Genomic DNA, 23,280 nt, shown 5'->3' with positions numbered 1-23,280 from the left:
ACTAAGCACAAATCCTGATGCTATCAGGTTTTTGCTAGGCTCTCTGGCACTAAACCTTGGAAAACTCTGAAAAATCTCCAACTTACCACGATAAATACACACACATCAACTCCAACTCGCAATCCGAGGCTCGTGGTTTTCTGCCAAGTCTTGCATAGTAAAGCAAACACATTCAGATCCCCATAATAAAAGCCCTGCAGTAAAGTCAACACGAACACATCATACATCCACCTCATCATCCTCATTCTCCCAGTCTACAGTCTATTTCACAGCTCTTAACGCTCTTTAATTCTCTCCTCTGGTCGACCTCTCTCTCTGACAGACCTGTAAATTGCTGTGACTGTGACTGCTGGCTGAGCCATGCTGCCCTGTGCTCTCTTGATGCCAAAACCAACACTGCTGTTAATAATGAGAAGGGCTGCACCCTGTGCACACTTCACACCTCAGAAGGTCTGTAGCGGTGCCCACTGTGGAGGTAACACTGCTGTGCACGTGTGTCGGTGTGTGTCGGCACAGCAACCACTACATCGGTATTGGTGTTTGGAAGCAGCTGGCAATGTATAATAATGCTGTCTCCCTCTTTGCCTCCCTCTCTGAGCTACTAATTTCAAAGCTGTCTGCTGTGTGCTGCCATAGAGAGGGCTGATAAAACAGCTAGTGTCGGTGTGTCGCTGTGATAATGTTGCTGACGAGAACTTCACAGGCTTGTTAACTAATACAACCCTATTAACTGGGGATGCTTTGGAGGACTTAAATGACAGCAAGGAGGAGTGGTGGTGAGACACTTTACAGTGTTCTTCTCGCTCAGTTTACAACACTTTCACTCCACTTACTCAAGTGCTGATGAAAACACATACTCAGGGTTTGAAAGGTGATGTCCAAGCACGTTGCCTGTGCAACACGGATACACCCATTAGCTCAGCGGTTTCTAAATAACAGCAAAACAGTCACGTCAACAGCGTTTGAAGCCAAAACAAACAGACACAAATGCCACAGCTGAGTCAGTGCTTCTGTACAGGCTGTGTTGATGTGTGTCAGTGTGTGCATAATAACAACAACAGATATAATTAATAAAAGATAATAATAAAATAACAACAACAACAACAACAATAATAATAATAATAATAACACTATGGTCCTGCAACAGAAAAAAATGATGATGGGAAAATCATTGCACAGGTCACTGGATTTTCAAAGACATTTATGTAAAATCCCATATTGTTCCTTACCAGAGCACATAGCCCTTATTGATCTTATGACTTACATTCAGTTTAAAGCCTGGTACATTTGTCCCAATGGCTTTAGATGGTATAGAGTAAGTGTTGGGTCAAGGTTAACTCCATTACAGTGGCCCTCTGAACCCGCTGATGAATAGTCTGCATTTACGTCATGCCACCTACAGTTCATCCGTCTTTCCCTCTGTTATCTCTGTTCAGCGGATCCATTTTGTGTCGACCTCTCATCCATTCATGTTCAACCCACTAATCCCGTCCTCGATGCATCTTTCTTTTCAGACTGACGATTCAGTGAGTCAACCTCTGAGGGCTTTCGATCGTGGTATGCAGAGTGACCTTGAGGGCAAGAGCCAAGTACAGCTCCCCTTAAAGCAACCCTCCCACTCCATCACATCAATATACAAAGCCAAGGGGAAGGCGTCCGACTAGCAAGCAGCTGCTGAACAGTAAACAGGGAAACACACATGTGCAAGCACACACACAAACGCACACTACACGTAAGATAATCTTGCCAAAAGAGGAGAAATATGAGCCAGGAACAATACTGCCAATGAGAGAATCACTGTCAGTAAATATTATAGACTGAAAACATGGATTAAAGCACTTTGCTGTTGTTTTAAAGCCAAACGTCTGCATAGAATGAAAAGTAACTAATTGGATTCCACCATCTAATTGTTTATTCCAAGGTCAAATGAGAGAAAATAATAAAAATCAGTGGCAGTAAAACTAAACTGCTGATAAAACAAATTAAGTGCAGCTGTGTTAGCTCACGTCATCTTGAGTGAATGAATGAATTAAGCTATGTAGACTGCTGTTATGAACTATGAGGGACTAAGCATAATGCCAGTCTGTTCAAGCCGAACTGTATGCATAGTAAATAGGGCTACCTGTGAATACACCAAGCGTATCTTTCCCCATTAGAGGTTGGGTGCTGGGCTACAGTAATCAAATCAACAGAATTAACAGGACTAAAAGAGATTTCTGTGTCTTTTTCATGTACTAGAGTATTTTTTCAAACATAATTAGCAAGATTAAGCATTTAACAAAATGCTAACAATGCTAACAATGACAATAACTTATAAATGATAAATGATAATAAGTTACCATAAAAAGTAAAGAGAGTCACTGGACATACTGTTAACAGGTCAATTAGTGCACTGCAACTATGCATGTAACCAAGACACATGGTGATTAAAGCGATTCTGATTCTTCTGGGGTCTCCCAGCCCAAGGCTTCACTGATACTCACTCTCTGTGGCCTGTGATTGGCTTTTAGCTTCACTAAAAGCTCCCCCAGGAGGCAGATGGGAAATGAAGTCATTTTAAGGCCCATTGGCCGTAAGCCCCAACAGCAGGCAGGGAGACACTGGGGGCCATTTAGTTTAAAACGGACAAGGTTTTAACAGCTAAGTACAGGTCTATTATTGCCTCTGGGGAGGGTGTTAGAGAGGGAGCTAGAACGTTGAGGGTGAGAGAGAAAAAGAGTGAGAAAGAGAACTTTCAAAGACAGACAGTCACCGTACTCTGCAGAAGAAAAATGACATTCAAAAGTTGGAGAAAAAACATAAAAAAAAAAAAAAAATCAGAAAGCACAAAGCATCCTCAAACTGAACTTCCAACATTTGCAGCGATGAATAAAGTATGGAGACCTGATGATAATCATTACTTGTTATTCCTAACAGCAAAGAAGGAGCTGCCTAAACCTGTAATTAGTGTATAATATAATGTCACCACTAAGAGCAAAATGGTTGAGGAGACAGATGGAGCATAATTAAGTTTCAGTACATGTGCTCCAACTAAAGAAAAAAAAAATCCAAATGACTATTATTGCCTTTAAATCCTGGGTCTGTGGTCTAAGACACCATATTGGAGGAGACGCCTGACATTTTCCATTAGGAAGGATGTCTGTGGTAGAGGAAGAATTCTTTTAAGTCCATACTTATGCATGAAAAGCACATTGCTAGAAGGAAAACTGCGCTCAATGCAAAACTGCTTTCTAGGGGAGGATGCCTCTTTGACCTTAATCTTCCAGTGGATGCAGGTCTGTGTCTCGCTCTGTGTGTGTGTGTGTGTGTGTGTGTGTGTGTGTGTGTGTGTGTGTGTGTGTGTGTGTGTGTGTGTGTGTGTGTGTGTGTGTGTGTGCGTGTGTGTGTGTGTAGGTTGGCGGATAGGTCAAAAGACAGCCATCAGTGAACAGAATAAAGCTCATCGCAAAGTAAGAGCAACCTACACACGTGAAGACAGGTTAGGAAGCAGTGGCCACTCACACACGGCTGTTTACACAGATTCCTTCTGAACTGCAATGTGACCGGTAGACCAGGGGTTAATGGCAACATTAGAATATCTTGTTTAAGAGATTGTGTGAGCACCTTTGCCTCTGATAACTTATCACACTCCTGTTCCAAAGAGAGAACTGCGGTAGTCAATATCACTATAAATTTAATATAGCACATACTCATGTAGGCAGGCACGCATGCACTCAGTGAGTCTTTAATGATGTATGACTGTCCTTCTTATCACTGCTTTGATCTTTTAATTATGATAAAACTGGCAGGGGTCTGATGATTAGCGGTGGCACGGGGAAGGGCGCCCCAAGGATTATACCACAATGCTTCTCATTTAGGACCGGGGGAAAAGACCACAGAGTTGATAGAGAGATGGCAGGAGGCCTGAAAACATGTTGGCCCCATGGGGGAAAAGAAAGTCTCTGTGGGAGAACCTGCCTCCTTCAGTTCTCTCGCCTGCGCCTCAACAAACGCCCATAAATGACATCATTAATGAGAGCCAACTTCAGGCAAACTGACTGGGTGTCCGAGACCAATAAGACCTATAGTGGACTATTACTGAGAAAGGGACAGGCATGCCAAGCCTATATCAACCATCATACAACTGAATGACTGTATGGCCAGAGACATCCTGTTTTCCCTTGTTGTGCTTACATTTCAATCGTATCTCACAGATATATATCATCGACTTTTCCTACTTGTGGTTTATAGCTGCTGTAGGCAAAGCCGCAAAATTTCTGCAGGACAGGTAAAACAACACATTCCATATGTTATTCATATTGTTCATATTGTTTCATATTCATATTCATATTATTTATTGTTCACAACACTGGTCATCCCACATGTATCTCTGTGCTATGTGTATGTGCATGCATGGAGGTGGGAGTGATATGACTTAAGCTCAGAAAAGAGGGAGAGGGAGGGTTGTTACCGTGCACCAAACTTGCCTACAGCAGATTTAAATAGCACTGGCCAGATGTATAAAAACTGGGAAACTACCTAATCCTTCATCAGATGCATATGTATCCACCATCACCTGTAAGGAGCAGCAAATAACCTAAACAGCCCACCTCAAACATATTTACTCACTTTTAATCCTAGTCATACAAAACACGCAACCGTTAAGAGGCAAGCAAACTTGTTGATTGCTGTCGCGTTTTTGCTACGGTGTTTACATTAGGCATGGCATAATCTTCCCCATATTTATTCAACTCAACAATTCATCCAAGTCGAAACTCATTGAATAATAATGTTGACATAAACTGACAAATGATAGCTGCTCTGTCATGACTCCAGCAATCTTTACTTAGCAACTAGAGCTAAATACCTAATTAGCATACTCTAAACGAGAATCAGTGTTGTGTTTGAAATGACTGAATGCTGCAGATGCCTCTTTTAAAACAGCTGTGTGATTAAAATGGGCTAGGAAGTGACTGATGCAACCCCAGTGCACATCAGTGGCTGCAGAACCATTTAAACCTCATGATACAACTGTCAATTGTTTGCTTGAATGATGAGTTTACAGTCTTCCACAGGCAGAGAGAGACAGAGAAGGAGAGAGAGCATTAGAGAGAGAGAGAGACGGAGATGCACCAAAAGGATATCAGCATTCGTCTTTGAAGTCGTACTGAGGACTTCCCGGGGTAGATTACTTTTAGTAAACAACCTCAAAGTTTATTGCCTTATCAGGAATCATTTTATACAAACGGAGCAGAGGCACTTGTATTATGTGTCAGTGTTGTCAAGGAGGAACATCCGATTGTGGACAGGAGCAGGGCTCTTCCCTTCCTTATCGGGCTGAGAGGTGACAGACATGAACAGATTACACCGATAACCAGTGGGGGCAGAGAGGGAGACAGAGAGAGAGGGAGAAAAGGACGAGAGATCCTATACAGTGCTGTAACTTAACCACAACATCATGACTCTCTAATGCTAGGTATTTGAAGCATTAAACACTGTAAAAATACCCTCATAAACAAACCATTTAGTCTCATATTTGGTCTTAAACCCTGTTTTTCTAAGAACTAGTGAAAAAAATCTGCCAGTAGGACAGCATAATCCGACTTGCTTCCAATGTAGTTTCACTTGTTTCAGGTATTTTTCTTCCAAAAAAGTATAAACATATTGAGACCAAGGAGAATAAGGGAGATTAGCACGCTAAATTCAATAACATGACACAAGAAAATTCTTGGAAACAAGAGAGATTATCTCATCCAAATAGCACAGTTTTTTTCACTTATTCTGAGAAAAACAACAGGACAAATGTAACACGAGTATGCTGACAGACTTCTCTGATGTGGTAAACACAGGGTCAGAAATTAACACCTCCTAAGTGCCAAATGCTGGTAAATGTATCTTTGCCAGATAATCAATAAGGGTTGGTAATTACGGCTATGTTCGGACAGCCAGTAGAAAGTGGCCTAGATCTGATTTTTTTCCCTAAAATGTGACACAGCTCTTTTTTTTATGCCAGTATGAACAGCAATTAAAAAACACTGAATGTGAATTTTCAGTTTTGATTCTTCCATATGTGGTCCTAAATCAGATTTGCTGATGGGACAGCTGCGTAAACATTCGGATCAGAATTCATGTGTTTGCTTTTTTTTCCCCCCACTGAGCATGCTCACATCACTGTCAGAGCATCATTATTTATTGACTGTCAGCAGTGGTGGACAAAACAAAACACAAAAATGACAGGGAGAGAGGAGGTTGCAAATTTAATAGATATATGGCAAGATGCTTCAATCCAAGCTGCTGACGGACTGCCACCACACCGCCATTACCCCAGCAAACAATTCAGGAAATGAATGCCTGCACCACTATTTCATTAATTGTGATGATGGAGTGTCGTACAAATGATTGATTTTTGGTTGTTCAGCGGCATGCTTGTTTTAAATGTGGGGTTGTGGTACACATGTGTTCACACTGATGTCAGATACAGGTCACATACAAAGATGAATGTGAACAGTCAAGGCAAAAAGATCAGATCTGAGAAAAAAACAGACTTGGGGGTAACAAAAGCCTTTTATCAAATATGTTTCTTGCTGGCCTCTGTGCTTTCTGTGTGAGCCAGTTAAAAATGTCTCAGCAATGTAAGAAACAGGATCATGATTGGCTGCTTGTCACATTTGTTCTGCATAAAACAGCCACATTTCAGCCTTTATTTCCCTGCTGCCTGGGTGGTTTACTACTCTAAAAATAGTTATAAGTAATTTGACACATTTGTGACACATAGCCAGTGTGAAACCACAAAAATTAAAAAAAAAATAAAACCAAGACAGAAGAGATCCATTATAGGAAGCAATCAAGTAAAGACTCTGAAACTGCTTGTACCCTTACTGAACGTTTGACATCTTACCTCATGATTACAAGGTTAAGTGACATCTCTCTGTGGCCAATTTATGGTAATTAATTCAGCTGGTAAAAATGATTACTTTTTTCCCCACAGTTTGGAGTACCAGCCCTTAACAGGTCGGCCAAAAAGTTCATTTCCGACACTGGGCGAACACCGCACACTTCCCCCTCCTACCCTGGAAGTTTAGCAGACAACAGATGGATCTGTTCACCCTCTATAATTAATGTAATCACCTGAGATGAAACCCTCCTTAACCATAACAATATTGACAGCTACAAGCAGGATGATTACAGCATGAGTGACACGATCCAGCAGAACATTAATTGTACCATTGATCTTAATAACACAACAAAACATCCGCTGCTAATCTGTGAGAAAGGCTTTGTACAAGGGGGAAGTTACCTTAATGAACATAGATACTGAGATGGCTCCTGACATCTCTCCGTCCACATTCAAAGCACGCAGAGGATTTGCCTAATTAAAGATAGGGTCATTATTGCCCTGCACTGTTATCACATCAGGGAGGAAACTCCTGCACAGCTGGGAAATCCATCAGACACATGTTAAAGATAGTAATAGGCCTATGCCTCTCCTTGTCATTGTTGTTTGCTGGCCTATTAATTTCAAGATACATCACACTCATTAAAGCACTCACATAACATAATTATATAAAGCTTTATGCAACACAGAACTGCACGCATGAGAGGTAGTGATTTTGATAAGTATTTATTTTTAAATACCTGTCTTATGTCGTGTGAGTTGAAAGCCACAACTCCTTCAGATCCCATTACTGAGTAAAATAAATGGTCTCTAATCTCAGTGTGTAACTGAGACACCAATGTTCCTGGCAGCTACAGAGCCCTCCCTCATCCTCATTTTGGCCAGTCAGACCACATCTCCCTGCTTCTCCTGCCTACTTACATCCAGCTGACAAAAAGGGTCAAACCAACTGTAAAAACAGTTAGGGTGTGGACAGATGAGGCTGCAGCAGCTCTGCAGGACTGTTTTGAATGCACAGAATGGCAGATGTTCAAAGATGCTGCTACCCAGGAGAACCACATTGACCTTGTGGACTACACAAATGTGCTGATGATGTGAGAAATGCCATGTTTAATGAATCAATTAAGAGGGAACCACATTTTAATTTCGTTATACAACCTGTTGTATAATGACAAATAAACTTCCTTGTATTCCTTGTATTCCTTGTAACTGACTTACAGCAACCTCTCATAATACTGGAGGGGTAAGTCTCAATATAATACTGAAATATTTTTTAGGATGGTCAGTGTAATACACTAAATCCTGGTCTTGGTTATGGGGAGGCACAGTCAAGCTGGTTTTTAGTCCAGCTCTCTATGCAGGAAGACCTGAGACACAAGGTGAATGTATTTAAATGCAATAAACTCACTGATCAAATAGAAACCCAGCAGCGATCTGGGTCCTGAGGATCAGCACTGAAACCACCAGTCAAATACACAGTGTGGTGCAGAAGTGAAGAAAGTAATTTTATTACTGACACAAAGCTGAGGTGGAGAAATGCAACAGGCATTCATATGAATACACTTAAGCTGAAAGGGATGAGAAGAGAGGGAGAGAAGAAAATAGAAATTCAAGTGGAGAGGGAGAGATTGGCAAGGACAAGATAGTGCAGCTGTGAAGTTAGCGATGAGCAAGGGGGAGACATGGGTTCAAATCCCACCTGAGCCACTGATTCATGTATTATGGTGGAATGGAGAGGGTGTTTTATAAATATTTTTGTCTGTATTTAGGTGAATACCTTAAGCCGTGTTCACACCGGATGCGATGAACGCGATGAAATCGCGCGTAACGCCCGAAACGCGCTGCGTGACCATTGAATCATTTATTTCCTCAATCGCGTCTATCGCGCGATGGACGCGTTGATGCGAACCCGCCCTCCTCTCTCCCTCCTTCCTCTCCCTGATGTAGGTGTCCCGCAGACTTTTCCATCTGTGGCGACACACATCCACTGACAAGACGCACACACGTAGCGAGACAGATATGCCGGGTTAACGTTACCGCTAGCATGGTTAATAGTAAATTACATCCAATAGCTGCATTAGCAACGGACACATATTGCAAAATTTACCGGCACACGGCAGCCCGGCAGCCGGCACACGGCAGCCCGGTAGCCCGCACAGGGCAGCCCGGCAGCCCGCACACGGCAGCCCGGCAGCCCGCACATGGCAGCCCGGCAGCCCGGTAGCCGGCACACGGCAGCCCGGTAGCCCGCACACGGCAGCCTGGCAGCCCGGTAGCCCGCACACGGCAACAATAATATTGTCCTCCATTTTTCGATTTCCTTTGGCAGTTCTTGACATAGGTGACGTAGGGAGAATATCAACACTGATTGGCTATCGCGTCAAAGCATCACGCGATGTCGCGTCAAAAGTTGAAATTTTTCAACTTGCGCGATGAGGTGTTTGACGCGATAAAACGTCCAACGCGACGCGATGAAGCGTCATCGCGACGCGATGAAGCGTCAACGCGACGCGTGTATCGCGCGAAACGCGCCGCCCGACCCGAAATCGCGCGTCATCGCGTCTTTGCATTGACTTTTAATGTAAACTTGACGCGCGAATTCGCGTTATCGAGTCCGGTGTGAACACACCTTTACTGTTGATGACCAGTGATTTGTATCTTGATTTGTATTGATTTGAAGGAATATTGGTGTATCACACTATGTGTTGCAGGCTGCCATCATCTTGCCACTGCTGGACTCTTAATATCGAGGACCACAATAGAAATAAAATTTCAACTTTATTGTGCTATCGTTGACAACTGTTTAAGTGCAACTGTATTACTTTAATATGGTTGTCAAACTAAACTAACTAAACTAAACTAAACCAAACAAAAATAAACTAAGGTGATTACAGCCATACAAAGCTTCCCAGTGCTCTACAACTACTGAAAGACAAGAGAAGACACATGAAAAAAACAAACAAACAATGATGGCACAACTGATAGCAGTTTTATCAGAATTATAACAAAAGCACAAAAACACTATGATGAATTGTATGAATACATGCACTTTTATATATGTATACTAATTTTTCTTGTTCAAAAATCTGTTTAAGTATCTACATCAGACAGTTAGATTGATGCAATCAGAGTTACTCACACTGCCCAAAACTGGTCAGTGTGAAAAAAAATGTGAATTTTTTTCCCAACCCTAACCCTAATCAGGATAACCAGTTTGGAAAATCAAAGAGGGATTTTTTTTGGCTACAATAATGGCATGAGGTTAGGCATGGTTATGTTAGGTATGACATTGGTTTGGTTAAGATAAGGTTAAGGATTTGGGGGGACTTTGTGTTTTGAGAGGAATACAGGTGGGGGAAAAAAAAAAACTTACAGCAACCCATCCATCAAGATGTTCACAGTGTGTACTGACAACCAGAACAACCTATCATTGCTGGCTCTCCTCCTGTGCTCTGTTCACTTGGTCTACCTTTCCATTTGACCAGGTTTGGCGGCCCTGTGGCCTGAACTGCTGTTTGTTGATGTGTGCCTGTCTGTGTCTGCCTCTGTGTGTGTGTGTGTGTGTGTGTGTGTGTTTGGGTGTCAGGAGCCTCTAGGGAAGCCAAACTGTTTTGGTTCAGATCATCAGGGTTGACAGGGGTCAATGTGACACATACACTGAGAGAGCAGTCACAGATCAGCTACTCCTAAATGATCCCACTGGTCAGGATACAGAAGCCAGAAATCAACTTCCCTGCACCAATTTCTTTTCACTTTGTATCTACAATTATATTTCAAAGTTGGGCTTTGCTGTAATTTATGCCAGCAACAGTCCATCAACCTGAGCACACAGGAAAACGACTGAACAAACACGAGTACATAAAATATTAAAAGGTGTGTAAAAAGTGAAACCTGCCCATAAAACCTAGTAAGGGATGATACCACGGGTTTATTTAATCATTTATTTATAGGATTTGTTTTTTTGTTCTTTGGGTAAATGGAAAATCAGAGGGGAACACAGGAGAATACCATCTGAACAAGACACAAATATTAATACATGAATTCATATTGTAGATATCCTGAAGCAATTCAATAATGTGTGGTTGAATGTTTTTTTTTTTTTAAACACATATTTGCATATTTGAAGATTTATAGTGCTTGGCTATCACAATTGCTGAAACTGAATAAAATCCAAATTCAAACAAAAATTGGAATCATAAATCTAGCAAATCCTTCTGTGTGAACCAGATGGAACCATTGAACTAAAAAAGTAATTGAAATCAAAATAAATAAAAAAATAATAATACCAGAATTAAAAGCTATGGTAATCACAAAGCTATTAAAACTACTGATATGTCTAATTATAATAGCAAGGACCATTCCCGTGGTGCTTTTACAATCAAAGGGAATAATTCTAGGGCAATATGACAGCTGGGAGTAAAGCTTACATTTGCTAATAAAAATGATAAATTCAGGGTGTGAGAAACTTTCATATGAGCTAATCTGGGAAGACTTCAAACCTCAACGCTGTATCGGGAATGTCATGGTGGCAAATTTAGATTAACACAGAAGTTAATGAAAGACGACAGCTACGTTCAAGTACATGCTATATTAATTTAACTCTCTCATCCATTATGCAGTGTCAGAATGTGACTCAATGGATTTATCAAAACGAACCGTCATGACTTTAAACTCTCCTGTTGAGCTTGTGCGCAAGCTGGCCAAAACAAACCTTTTCCTGATATATTATTGCAACACCAAACAGAGAAAAAAAGAGTTGCTAAGAGATGTAACAAACAGAGACTTCTAAAGGTAAGATCAACTTCACAAGGTAAGAAACTGGAGGAAAAACAATTCTCTATGAAAAAGGAACAATGCAACAGAGACTTCATTTGTTCCACAGGGAAAACACTCAACACAAAAGCGTGTCTTATCGCTCTAAGACAGATTCAGCGGCTCAGAGACAACCCATTGAAGACTGGATGAAGCCGGTAATGAGCTGCCCTTTCGTTTAGGTCATATATTAAAAGATAATAAAAGATATGGGGAGATATAAGGAGATATGACCCAAAAAAGGAGACAATAACAGGTTTGAACGGGTGCATAAATATGACTGTAATTAGTGATGAGCTTCTCTTTACCTCCAAACACCACCTGACTCAAGTTTATTTCAATACAAACAGAACCCACTTTGAGTCTAAATATAAGAATTCCTTGGCCTGTCCCAGAGATGAACATGGACCCTTCAGGCAACCGTATGCACAGGTGCATGCCTGCAATCCAGTGACAAGGGTGACCGAATTCATGCTGACATCAAAGTTGTCTTAATTTCTTACTTGCCTTGCCTTCTGCCCATCATCTCGTTTCCAGATTTGGGAAAACACAGAACAAAAGGACATCGCTTATGTGTGAGCAAGCATGAAATTCACATAACTGAACACACGACACATGATATCTAATGGTTGAGGAATGGTTGCACAATAAAAGAACGCAAAGATGGACGCTTCTGATGTCTCGGACGATGACTTTATGAACGGGAACCAGTTGTATGAACAATGCACCATATCCAAACAGCACTACTTTTTGTAGAACAGAACAAGTTTTAACAGACGGGAAAATGAACAGCTGTGCATCTTAACTGTTCCTGCACACAACATCAAACACACAGCGCTCAGTCTGCCTCGATGCTTCTCTTCGTGCAGTTTCTTAAGAAGCTTGTTGTCTCCAAGACAACTCGGGAAGACGGTTCCCCACAGACACAACGATCAGACACTTGGCATTTTTGGACATGATTTTAAAGCCCGTTAGTTTGATGCCTGTCTCAGATTCAGCACTGAGAGAGTTGGGATTTGAACTGGAGTTTTCTCCTCCTGTGTACTACAGCTGTTTACAGGACTCCCGCCTCTGCTCCTCCCTGCATTCTTCATCCATTTCAACCTTCATTAATCAAATCAGCTTCATTAACAGCCCTTAATTACTACACTGAAGAGAGGTCTCTGAAGAGGAATGGGCATTCACCAAGTAGGTAGCTGTATGAAATCCATTTAAAAATTGAAATAGAATAACAGCTGTAATCAACACATTGCCTTGCAACTTAGATTGGAGTTAGCTTCATCATCCCCTGCTGGCACCTCCATTGGTTTTCAAAATCATGCTCATTTTCTTTCCTTTTTTGCCTTTTACTCTCATTAGCTTTTCATTTCTTTTAATAAACTTAACAGTATGTAAATAATCTTTCACAACACAAAGAAATACAGTAGCCTCAGTTCCCATCCTCCTCCAACACAAAAGTAAATTTGTCTTAAAAAAAATGGCAAGAAAAAAAGAAACTGCAGATCTAATGTTGTTTACATTCATGACACAATAGCATGGAAGAAACTGGCCAGCTTTAGAGGCAAAAATCAACCTTTCTGTGGGAATAAGAAAAGACTTTTGGGGAAAAAAGGGGAGACAAATCCACAGGCCTCCCTCTGAAGGATTCAGGAAGAAATCTCTAGAGTGGCCAAGTGTGCAGCTCTGACAGACTGATTAAGTTCTTCCTCAGTGCTGTCAGTCCTTACATTCTCCATCTTTCCCAGAGGAGAGGGAAGAGTAAAGAAGGGGATTCCCGAACTGAGGACTATAGTTTTTTTTTTTTTTTTCTTTAAACTTGAGAAACCCGAAGACACACCAGGAAGCCACAAAGAGATTACAACAAGATGATGAAGGTTAGGACAAAGATGATGGCACATATGAGAAACTGAGAATCCAAGAAGATCTAGTTGAGTCACTTATACTATTTTCACATGGACTCCTATCTAATAAAACCCTAAAAGCTGAGTACTGGGATACAGAGCCATGCTATACATCTGAAGCAGCCAATCCTCCTTGCAGTTACATCAGAAAGGATTCTGGGCAGATGAGCTCCTCAGTTCATAGCAATGCTGCGTCATCCCGACACTTCTCAGTCACTGTCCAGTGTCTATGTTTATAGCAGTTTGCTGTTTAACATGTTGTCACTACACAGACAAACGCTTGTTTAGTACAAGACAGACACAAATTGAAAGTGTCTATTGACGCCTGAAGGACATCTTGACACCCTCTTGGAGAATAAACAAGCAAGAGTTTCTTTGTAGTTTTAACTGTCAGAACAAGGGACCAGTGCCTCAGAATCTCTGTCATCCTTTGTTCTGGTTTTTGGGAATACACAGTATTTATGCCTGAAAGTTCTTATAACCTATTATATGATGCCAATCAAATGTCTTTGATAATCATGGTTAGTCAACAACAGCTAAGTGCTCAAAGTCAAATGATGTCAATTTTTAACCATGTGGTCAATAACTTTCAAAGATTAAAGAGCAACTGAAACCTTGTGATGTCTTGTGAGAATCAATTAAATGTCCTCCTATTGAGCACACTGCTCATTTACATTCTCAGTGACAAAATCCAATATTTTTAATACAAATCGGGCTTATCTATTTGAAAAACAACTGTAAAGTCACCCTGACATCACATTAAGTCAGTTCAAGTGGAATTTGCTCAAGAGCAGTTGATTAAGAAGGGTGGATTAAAAGGATGAAAAGAGCAATAATTGTACTTAAATGTGGATGTTAGTCAATGAAATATTCAATGAACCATCGTAACCAATGCTCTCTCCGCAAAAACAGAAACTTCATAAAACTTCAATGAACTTACACACAGAGCACTTGTTCCATTATCTTCACAGTACACCCTGGCCTCTACCAAATCACATTCACAACATCATAATTAAATATCCTGTCCACTCCATCTTCTCCTCTTGTTAGATGGTATTTGAGAAGACAGAGCAGACAGAACAAAAACACAAATCTGTCTGAGATTGAAACCCCACATGACTGGAACTGACTTAAGACTTAAGCTACCATGCATCTCTAAATGTGCCTGCACGCTGCTTTAGATGCCTGCACATCTCCTGGGAACACACGGAGGTTGTGCCTTCCTAACCCACAGCTGGATGAGGAAAACCTGACATAAATGCCTACAGCCATAACGGATACTCACAACCACCCACAAACTCATCCTTTAGAGAGATGTAAGATTTAAGATGTAGAGCTTAGTCTGCAAGGTAATGCCTCTTGTGTGTTCCATTAGCCAATAAACCAAAGCATAATTACTTTCTGGAGATCGAAAATGATCCACCAGTCAGCTCTTGCCCATGATATAGAAAGTACTCTTCCTCTGTGGGAGCCTGCAGCTCAAAAGGACAGACAGGAAGTTAAGTTCGGAGGGAAGTAGAGAGTTTAATAGTGTTACAGAGTAATCTTGGGTGAGACCACAATAGTACAAAAACCTCTATATCAGCAATTCTAGCTCAAACACAAGAGACTTAGAGCTAGTTCAGCCGGTAAAAACATCCACAACACCTGTAAGCATGGGCCTGCGGCATGGCCAAATGGGCTGAATATTACAGAAAAAAGTGCCCTGGTTTTAGCAGAGTCAGCTGAATAACACTAAGTACAGAACTGGGTTACGGAAGAGGACTGAATCCCTGTGGCGTGAATATCCTGGTGCCCTGAGGACCTGGGTACATGACAGGAGGTCGTTAATGAAAAGACAGCCTTCTGCTTTAAAGCAGAATTAGCCTAGTCTACAGGCACTGTCTTACAGCTGGTACACTCTGGCTGAGTAACATCACAACTCCCTTTGCCTCGGAAATTGCCTGTGGAAAAACAAGGTTCCAGGCTTGGTTTAGTACTGTCCGCCCACCCTCTCCTGAGCTGTTGTCATCTCACCTTGCTGCTGACTACTGCAGCAGCTGACAGCATCTTATCAGCAGCCGCCAATTACAGCATGGGAATCTTATCAGCAGTAGCCAATTAGAACCCAGGGAACTGCGGTGAGGAAATGTCAACAGCTCAGTGAACTTGCCAGGACTCTTATCTGGCCACGCCTCTCCATCCAGACAGCTTTGAGTCTACTGTCACAGTAACCGCTGCAGACAGAATGTTGTGACTATGGAGGCCGGAGGTATAGGACACTCTCAAAAGAGAAAGCCGCCGAGAGAGACTTCACACTACCTGATAACTGCAACATTTCACCAGCCTTTTGACAGTTGGTGACCACAGGCCCAACAAAATTCATTAAATATACAGCACACTTGGCTTCAGCTGTGTCTGTGTGTGCAGCTGCATCCACAGGCTTACACAAGATATTAAAACTAAATCAAAGAGAGCAGATGAGTGCGGTACGCTCAACACTTTTGGTTTTTGATAAGACAGGCTTCTCAGATTGATTATAGCGGAGGAGACAGAGAGATTACTTTCCCCTTAGTGCATTCTCCTTGACATAGATGGCACGAAGGATGCATTATTTCCGCTCTCAAACATCTGTTCTCCAGTGTCCACAGAGGAATCAATGGCATGCCTCTGACATCAGCTCGTTTCCATAACAACTGATGACCCTAGATAAGGGTGGACCGACACCATTTTTTGTACTTATTTATTTGTCCACTTATGGATTCCTGATGTGAATAATGTGTGAATGACACTGCACAGACTTGACATTTTTGCCCCCAAGAAGCTTTTTGTTATGTTTATTTATATTGTTGTTACTGTGGTATTTTTCTACTGTTTCACATCATATTTTGTATTGTCAACTGGCATAAAACTCAGAGTCACAAAAGACATCCTACACATTAACTTTATCTTACATTGCTCCAAAAGACTTCAGATAATCATGTGCTTAGTTTATTTAACAGTGTAATCATGATAACTGGGCTGTTACCAGCGCATTTTGAGCAGTATCAAAGTCAAAATGTTAGTATTTATGATCATACTTCAGCAAGTGGTCAGAAAAATTACCTTACATTATCTTATCCTTAATAATCTGTAGAATACCGCCGATACTGTAGGCACTTCTACTGGGAGAAGCAGCTATTAGGAATGTTGAAAATGGAAAACAGGGTGCAGATTGCATGATGCCATTAAATAACGCGTTTACTGTCCATCCACTGGTTGTGAGCAGAGACCGGCCATCTATCTGTCATATGTCATCAACACACAATCTCCCATAAAACATAATGGAGAAACATGACAGCCTAGCTTGGTTTCTAAGACCACACTGAAGCTTCTAGAGGGCAGATTCACCTTCATAAAGTCCCTTCAAAAAATAAATATTGGCCTCCTACAGTCAATCACTGTCAGTCAACATTGACTCCTAGACCAGGGCACCCCACTGACAGGAATAGGTGAATGTGTCATGGTCTAGTGCTTTCTCTAGTAAAGCTTTCAGAATGGAGGTCATTGCTGTTATTTTAATGGTTTATCTTTTCCTCTAATGGTGGGATGGTTGACTAGAGCCATGACAGATATGTACAGTGGCAGTAACAGAGAGCTTATGGCAGAGGAGAGACAGAGACATCTGATGTCTGGAGGACAGAAGAGGATTGAGGCTGGTATCTAAAAGGGAAAACGGCAAAACAGAGGACAGAGGTAGACACAGAGAGGCAAGAGAGAGGCTGGAACCAACTGATTAAGTTCATTTTGTCTTCTATTGCGATATACAAGTGTTTTCTTCTATTCAGCAGGTATGAACAGCTCATTCTCTTCATTTGTCTGAATAGAAGAAAACACTTGTATAGTGTATAGAGAGGGTGGAAGATTGTGAAGTAGTTAAAAGAAGCTTAACTTTCCTCCCAGTGGCTTCCTTAACAAATGATTCAAACACTGTTCTGGTCAATGCCATAAGAATAAACTTTTGGATTTAATCACCCTAATCATTTGGTGCGCTGATTTTAGATGATACCCATTAGCCCTTCTTATACAGTGCAAATACCTGAGGGGGAACTCTGCCAAAGTGGGGGAACATTAAAAGGCTGGTAACAAAGCCACCGCTGTGTTCATACAAACATCATCACGCTAGAATACACTGTGGCCTCCACAGTATAAACTGACACTTCAAAGAGCTGAGGCTTGTTCTCACAGTGGAGATGTTAAGATATCTAACTGGGAAACTGTAGCTACAGCAGCAAATACAGTATATCTGCACTTCCCGTTTAATCAATGTAATTAATTAGCACATATGTCTAAAAAAAAGTATCTCTCTCTCTCTCTCTCTCTCTCTCTCTCTCTCTCTCTATATATATATATATACATATATATATATATATATATATATATATATATATATATATATATATATATATATATTCCGTCAGCTCACTTCACTTGGGTTGCATCACTTAACTGGATAAATTAGGTCATAATTCACTGTACTGATGCTGATTTCCCATCGATAGCGTGTCACTATTGACTTCTCCATTATTCTATTTTATGTTCCAGTACATCAGTGTAATCTGTGACAATCAGGCCATCCATTTCCAACTGATTGAAAGGAAATTTTAGTTGTTTTGGACATCACAACTCATGCCTTGGTTGTGCATGAGTTGTGTACATAGTGTACAGAATTGTAACTATGTGAAGAAGCTCTTATGAATTATGAAACACTGTCATCTTCCTCGTCTTCACCCACGCATGAGAGCGATATCCTCTCTCGCAGACAAGAAACCCAGAGAGCAGGGGGGAGATAGAAAATGAAAGAAAGGCGAAAGCAGCCGCCCAGATCTGGAGCAATATAAGTCATTGTTGGAGAAGGGGCTTGCTTAGCATATAATTTCACTTTTGCAGCACAACGGATATCTGTCCTTCTTTTATATCTGGGAAAGATGGTGAGACAGACAGAGGAGGACAGCCAGATAGAGGAGATGTAGAAATGGGGGATTTTCTTCTAATCCATCAGGCTCCCCAAACTGCTTGACAAAAGCTGCCACTGTGGAGTAATTTTGAGTTTGCTATGGTACCTGTTCACAAAGAGCGTCAAGACTGCTGCCTTTTTGAAAATGTCCTTGGACTAAAAAAACTCTCTGTGTGAGCAAGTGTTTCCTGCGCATCAGGCTCATGTATCACAGAATGTGTACTTCACAGTTTCACTGCAGCAAGAGGAACTATAAACAAGAGGTGGGATAGACAGAGGAAGTGAGAGGTAATGAGAAAATCAAGAAGCGAACAAATAGTGCGCACAAGGATGGATGAATGATTATGCACAGTGCCACTTTGGGATGAACAACAAGTTTGCAATTAGCGCAAGTGGTAACTGGCAACACCACAAAGGCAAGAGGTTTTTAACCACATGAACATCACTTAACAACTGAAAATTCCTTTTTTAAGCTGTAAGGATGCCATCTTGAAAGCAGAGTAAATTGCTAGACAGTCACAAAATACAGCCCACTTTCCAACAGACACCAGAGAAGAGAAAAGAAGATGGAAAGGAGGATGGAGGAGGAGGACAGGATGCAGAGGGGTCAGACAGAGATGTTCTCCATGATCCCTCCATCATCTGCAGTAAGCTAGATCCAGAAGTGGCCGAGGTGTCAAGCTGACCGCAGGCCGTAACCACCACAGAAGATGAAGATTCCTACTTTAAAGATTACTTCACTGGCCATCCATACAATATAAACAACCAGGGGATGAACAGATCACAAAACTCAAATCGCTTTCTGAATCACAGATTGGATCATTCTGAATCTGTAAAAAATAAAATAAAATAAAATAAAATGAGACAAATATCTTACAACCCTAGGGCCAATTTTGATTGTTTTTCATTCCCTGTATTTCGAGGCTTATGTCATAGCCACTACCGGTCTCGGCTAGGCCATATATTACTTTTCTCAGGACAAGTGAGACTATCAAGAAAATGCCATCATTTGGCATGTAACAAATTATGTTAATGTCAAATGGTGACAACAAATGTCACTGGCATAAATCTCCCTTTAATGTTTTGTTTTCTGTTTTGTTTGTGAGCTTCTTCATTTATGTTGTCAGAGAAAGGAAAATACTAAATTTCCCATCATTTGTGCATTACTTACACGGAATCATTATGTGATGAGATCGCCATCGTAACAAGAGTAGCACTGGTCTAACACTTTTGATACGGAATAACAGTCTAAAGTCAATGACTGTGAGGCCAGATCTCAACATAATAATGACCAAGATTTTCATCAGCTTCCAGACAGATTTACTGGCACCTCAGTGGATATCAGCGCCCTCTGCTTCATTTGATAGGGTTAATGGAGTCTTTCTTTATGGCTGTATTTATTATGTCTGTGAGTGTGGGACTGAATGATTTATTAGATTACTAAGCTAGTGTCTGAATTTTGACACAAATTTTGTCTGTCGGGTTTTAGGTGATAATTTTGCTTTGTGGTGCAGGAGGTCAAGTCAAGTCAAGTTCCTCCCCTCCTTAGCTCGTCCTGACTGCTTTTGCAAAGCCAGCACCAGCACACTTTCTACATGTGACTATGCGATGGTTGTATTTGTTTTGCCTGTTTTGGACATCAGAGTAATTTAGAACACAGCAAGCACCTTGTCTTGTCTTTTTTTTTTTTTTGGCATTTCTGCTTTATTTGACAGTCACAGTAGAGAGAGACAGGAAAGGCAGGGGTGAGAGAGGGAATGACATGCAGAAAAGGCCTGAGGTCAGATTTGAACCTAGGACACTGCCATCAGGACTCAACCTTGGTACATGATATGCATTCTCATCCAATGAGCCGGATGCGGCGCCCCAGTCTTGTCTCTCTTTTCACTGCAACTCTGCATCCACATTTAAGGAATTAATACTTATAAAAACTGACAGTGGTAGAAAAATTTTATTTCACTATGATTTTGTGAAGTAATCTGTGGATCACATGTGTGCTGAACTGTGTCAGTGTGCGGGATGAGGGGGTCAATACAGATCACAGATCAACTCATTTCAATTACATTTGTATAAAAAACTATATGAAGCATTAACACTAACTGTAATTTCTCCTCTGTGCACTATAAGCCACAATGTAGTTCCTCTTCCACAGTTTGGGGGTCAGTACTTTGCAAAAAGACAACTGTCTACAATGTCATGCATAAAAGTGAACAGCTCTCCTGCTCTCCTCTGTGCCACAAACATGACAGAACACCCCAGACTACAAAAGGCTTCAGTAAGGCCTGGAAAACACCATAGGGCCCGATAAATCACTGAACATCGCCAAGGAATAAGTGGAGATGAATGTTTTGCTTCACCTGGCCACATTCCTGCTCTGATGACTCTTATTCTCTGTATTTGCACTGTTTTCCTTCTATTGAAATCAATGACAAAAAATATCATAAACAAGATGGTGTATAAAGTATAATGTTGGATAAGCAGAGTGAAATTTCAAGATTTCTTCTCTCACTTTTAACATTTTTAATTGGTTCGCTGAAGCCTGAGGTTATTTCATCGTAATCCTCCTGTTATTATACTGTGAATGGGTTACAAGTCTCCCTTCACCCCACCCACCCACACTAACACTAACACACACATACTGTACGCAAGTTCACTTCTCTCATTTAGCCTCCAGCACATTTTGTTGAGTCGGAGTAATTCCAAGCTCCCATTAGCAGCAGTGACATAAGATATTTTAAACTAGTGCTGTTATTGCGGTTTTTAACTCATTTCTAACTCTTCAACTAGAATTAATGCAATACACAAATAAGTAAATCATAGCCTAATCTACATCCACATCAAACTTTCTCATTACCACATCTTGCAAATACAGGAGCACACTTGTCAATCATTCATATAAGAAATGCGAGTCTGCTTCCCAAAACAAATTGCAACTAAAGGTACAGAGTGATATTAAAAAAGCAAGTCTGAATCTTCCCATAAAATGAATTCACATAGTAATTGAAGGTTTACTGCAAGGCGGTCACAATAAAATATCTGAATCTTAAAAACCAGAACCGTTCAGAAAATGATTGGTTTGATCAGAGCTGCTGCCTGACAAGGTCTTGCCCATCTGCACATCAAAATTGATATGAGTACATGACAAACAGAGTCTCTAGAGGAGTGTACAAGTGACATTAAAACTCAAATTACAAATATCGGCATATGACGGTGTGACAGCTCTTTTGATGACTTCAGTGGTGCAATACAGTTTCTCACGTATACCAGTAGGGTTAACACTATATGGTCACCTGTGGGTAAAACCATTTACCTAATTAATGCAGTCACACTTGAAGCCATCATTACACACACGACTCATCTAGACTGGCGGTCCTACCAACACGGTGTCATTGATGTGAAGCAGCACTCTTTATTTGCAACCATATTTTGCAAGGGTTAATGTGTGAAACGTAGGTTTTGAAAACAAACTGTTATGCAAGTGTTATCATGGCCTAGGCTGACAATGTTTGAGTGACCATCAGTATGTAACTGAATATAAACATAGACCTGTAAAACAGCAAAATTTCCAGGTAGATTAGGTAGATACATTTTGCACTGTAATTATGGCGAGTGAATGCTCCAGGGACCATCTGCTTGTGATGCGGGCATCTGTATAAGACAAATAAAATGCAGCCTCTCTGTTCACCTATGGAAAATTATCATGTAACACGGCAATTAATAAATGTGCATTTCTTGCATTAAATAAATTTGAAAAGTAAAATATAATGAAGCCTTTATTTATTATGGTGAGAACCTCCAGGGAACAATGACTAGTGACGCTGGGGTCAGCTGAAACATGTGCACTGGGAAGCTGATTGACAGGCACCAATTAAAGCTCTGCTGGAGCTTCCGGTGTGAAACAATTCACAGTTAAAATGTTGTCAACAAAATGAGCAGAGGCATGAATAACTAACTGAACAGGTAACTGATAAGATAACTGAACACCTGTGCATGTGGTCAACGTAACAGCAATTTTAGCTGATCCCTGAATAATTGGGTGTGCTCCAAAACTGGACTAGCACACATCAGTTTGGTTGACTTGAACCAATGGCTTATATTCTATATTATATTCTATATGTATATATTCTAGCATATTCTAGCTAAATCATTACAAGATTGACACTGGATTACCATCGCAACGCTTGCAGAGGCACAAAGATGATTTTTAAGTTTGACTTTGTTGAAGCCAATAATGTTTAATTTATTGTTTGCTTGCACAGCAACAGTTACAGAGTTGGTGTAACAGTTCTGGTGTAATAGTCCGTAGCTGTTACAGGTGCTGCCCACACTCCTGTAAAACGCTCTGCTCCACCCTTGAGGCTATGTAGGAAGTGGCAAACTGATGATGTCCAAATGCCGCAGCTATAGCAAACTGTGATTCTGTGGGTGAGTGAGTGAGTTTCATCTACAGGTAAAAGAGGTGCTTTGCATCAAAAAATGCAGGTTTTCATTCCAGCCAAACACTACACAAGCTGATTGTACTGATTTCTTTCTTCAACCACAGGTACAAAGTAATCAGTGAAATCAGCTGGTGTAGTGATTGGTTGGTAGAAAACCTGCATACTGAACCACTGATTTAAATTATGAGTGCCCATCCATCATCTATAAAATCCATCCTTCAAGTCAATCCAAATGGTAAAACTACCATGTAATAATCCAGACATGTAATGGAGGGTCTT

General features: G+C 40.9%; 1 protein-coding gene across 2 annotated transcripts in view; it reads right to left on the bottom strand.

The window, feature by feature from the left end:
- Positions 1 to 23,280, bottom strand: part of LOC115366736 (ecto-NOX disulfide-thiol exchanger 2-like) — a 194,767-nt gene that overhangs the window by 55,449 nt on the left and 116,038 nt on the right. The gene's annotated exons all lie outside the window — the stretch shown is intronic.

Source organism: Myripristis murdjan, chromosome 10 (assembly GCF_902150065.1).
Source record: "Myripristis murdjan chromosome 10, fMyrMur1.1, whole genome shotgun sequence".
NCBI classification, from domain to species: Eukaryota; Metazoa; Chordata; class Actinopteri; order Holocentriformes; family Holocentridae; genus Myripristis; species Myripristis murdjan.
The sequence above is the reverse complement of the archived record's forward strand: the minus strand, read 5'-3'. Positions and strand labels throughout refer to the sequence as shown.